The following is a 3,499-nucleotide window of genomic DNA, read 5'->3' as shown; positions in this document are numbered from 1 at the left end:
AAAAAAAAAAAAAAAAAAAAAAAGGACCAAAAAGAAACCACTGGCCGGGCACAGCAGTGTGCACCCACAGTCCCAGCAACTTAGCAGGCTGAGGTGGGAGGATCGCTTGAGTTCAGAAGTTCAAGCCCATCCTGGGCAATATGGAACCACTCATTTTTTTGAGACAGAGTCTCTCTGTCGCCCAGGCTAGAGTGCTGTGGTGGCATAGCTCACAGCAACTTCAAACTCTGGGCTGGGTGAAACTTCCCTTAAAATAAAGACTAGTAGATCTGACTTAATAATGCTGAGATGTGTGAGACAAAGTGGCAAACATAAGAAGCATTGTTAGCTCACTCTGCTTGTCTGCAGAACGTCCCACAGCCCCAGATCCAGGACTGAGAGCCGCCCACAGAAGAACCCTGAGGAAGATGGTCAGGAGACAGCCTGGGTGCCACGTCCCTTGCCTGCATCGCTGATTTTTAGAAAAGGTGAAGTCCAAAGATCCCAGCCCTTGCCTCTTCCCATGCATATGACAATGTTAGGCAGGACTTGTGCTGATACCTCTGTCATCTGTAGCCTGTTGTGCTCTCACACCCAACCGTGATGAGCATGTGCAGAATTGCCCCCACTGTGTCTGAGCTGTGAGCTGACCCTGCTTCAGAGCAGTCCAACAGACTCTGAAAGACTTTCCTAGGTTGCAGTCCTCATAAGACTCCTGAACAAAACTAATTTGAATTCTTTAAAAGCTTGATTTTTCTTTCATTTACAAATGCATACATATAAATATGGATTAATGAGATGAAGAAAATATTTGTGATTTATATACATGAGGATTATATCAGTCAATATCTTTAATATATAAAAATATCATTCAAATCAACAAGCAAAAAAAAAAAATAACCAAGGTTAAAAAAGAAAAGGACAGCTGGACATGGTGGTTATATCTGTAATCCCAGCTATTTGGGAGGTCTAGGTGGGAGGATCGCTTGAGCCCAGGAGTTTGACATCCTGGGCAACATAGTGAGACCCCCATCTCCAAAAAAAAAGGAACAGAGAAGAGAGACTTAATTTTTTTTTTAATTGAGACAGAGTCTCAACTCTGTTGTCCTGGGTAGAGTGCGGTGGTGTCTTAGCTCTCAGCAACCTCAAACTCCTGGGCTCAAGCTATCCTCTTGCCTCAGCCTCCCAAGTAGCTGGAACTACAGGCAGCTGCCACCACTTCTGGCTAGTTTTTCTGTTTTTAGTAGAGACCAAGTCTTGCCCTTGCTCAGACTGGTCTTGAATTCATGAGCTAAAGCCGCTGCCGCCACCACCACCACCTCCACCATTCCTCTGCCTCGGCCTCCCAGAGCGCAGGAATTCCAGGTGTGAACCACGGTGCCCCAGTGAGAGACTGAATTTTATAAGAGAACTATTTCATAGCTCAGTAGCATCAGGAGCTGGAATCTAACACCATTTCGCTGCTTCTACTTTTGTGGCTTTGGAATAGTGAGCTATGAAGATGTATATATAACCTATGCACAAATAATAAAACTAGTGTTTCTTGGAACACAGCATTGTACATAGCGTTTATAAATGCGCCATAAAGGGAATATTGTTTGCCTAAGTAGGTTTGGGGGCGGTGGGTTCTCTAACAGAGTAAGCAGAGGTATTACTGCAGCGTTCTCTTTAAGGGGCAAAGGCTGAGCCACATCTGAGACCATGGGAGAGCAGCTCCCCCGACCCCCACAGTGCACGTGCTCTCTGGGCTGGGCTCTGCTGGGAAGCGGGGTTGGTTCTTAGATGGGGTACCCAAGTGAACCTCTCCAGGTGCAGGGAAGATGCAGCAGTTGCCTATCTTGGCCAGCAGAGGGAGATGTTTGGTCTTTGCTATGAATGGCACCTTGTTTCTGTCCCTGCAAAACACGATTTGGTCTCAATTTGGTCTCAAATGTTTTGTTTTTTCTAACGATCGGAATTCAGGGGTTTCCCTGTGTTGCCCAGGCTGGTCTTGAACCTCTAGGCTCAAGCGATGCTCCACTTCAGCAGTCCAAGCGGCTGGAACAGCGGGAGAATGTGGGGCTTAGAAGTGGTCCTCTTTTCTCAGCTCACCTCTCATGACCATGTGGCTTGTCTGCCACCTGCCAGATGGGGTGCCAGGCCACACCTCCACCTGCCCTTGTCTTTGTCCACAAGAAAGCACCAACTTCCTCAAGAGCTCAAAGAGTTAGGGGTCTGGCTGTAGGGGATGGAGAAGGGTCTGAGGACCCATAGGCCTCAGGTCACCAGTGGTCCTCTCTAGGTCAGGCCGAGGGCTCATGTCACTTCCAACTCACATAGCATTTTCTCTTCCAAGAAGGAATAAATGTCATTCATTTATTCATTTGCCCAGCAAACATTGCAAAATTCCTCCAGGCAGCCAGGGCATGTAACTCAATTTGGGCCTGGAACATGGATGGGCCACCAGGCTCCCTTCCCATGCTCTTAGTCTGCCCCACAGATGACCCACGGCCATGATGGTCTGGAAGCATGGGTGGCCTCTGTGGGTAAAGCCCTGAGGCCTGGGGGATTGCTGACCCCTGCCCATGGGTGCCCCGGCCTCCAGTAGGGAGTGTCAGTGAGTCCTCACAGACATGTTCCACCAGCTCAGGATGCCCGGACCTGAGCCCCTTTGGAGACCCCTCCATGTGTGTGGTCTTAGGGCTTCCCAAGGCATCTGTGGGTGGAACCAGAGGTCCCCTGGTGTCCAACATGGCTGCAGAGCTGGCTGGCTCATCTCAGGATCTGCTTCTGGTGGAAACCTTGGGGTCTGAGCTGGTCACCAGATCACCAGGGCCTCTTCTGAGACCACTGTGGTCTCTGTCAAGCTGCCAAGCTGCAGTGGGGTATGCAGGGATCCCGAGGCACCTCCTGTCCTGTGGTTAGCACCAGGCCAGCAGTGCCTTGTCCATCTACCCTAGGCAGAACTTTCCGGAAACTTCCCCCAAGCCACCCATCCCTGCAGTGAAGTTCAAGCTGTTAGAAAACCTCTCTTCTGCTGTTGGGAGCAATGGGGCTGTTGGGGTGTGGCCCTTGGGCTGATAGATGGGCTGCACCCCAGTTCCTTGTGGTCCTTTCAATGTGATGTTCTCCTTGAAAAGCAAAGCCAAAGGAAGCAAGAGGAAAAACAATTAGGACGATTTGAATGATTTCACTGTCATCAATATTTTCTGTTCTTCATTTTTTTCATTTAAAAAAACCACCTATTTTAGAACAGTTTTGGAGTCACCGAAAGGTTGAAAAGTCAGGACATCTTCCTAAACCCAGCCCCCCTGCAATACCGCCTGTACTCACACCTGCTACCCACGAGCCAGCAGAGCTGTGCTGTCCTCAGCTCAACCAGCAAACCAGGTGGTGTCTAGGTCCTCGCAGTTGTCCCCTTACGCTCCCCTCTGTCCCGGGATCACATCAGGAAGACGGGGTCAATCGGTCCTCAAGCCCCTTTAGGCCCCTTTCCAGGTGTTCTGATGACTGGCAGTTTCTTTTTTTTTTTTTTTTTTTT

Source organism: Otolemur garnettii, unplaced genomic scaffold, assembly GCF_000181295.1.
Source record: "Otolemur garnettii isolate 467f Iridium unplaced genomic scaffold, OtoGar3 scaffold00128, whole genome shotgun sequence".
Classification (NCBI taxonomy): domain Eukaryota; kingdom Metazoa; phylum Chordata; class Mammalia; order Primates; family Galagidae; genus Otolemur; species Otolemur garnettii.
Note: the sequence above shows the minus strand (reverse complement) of the source record.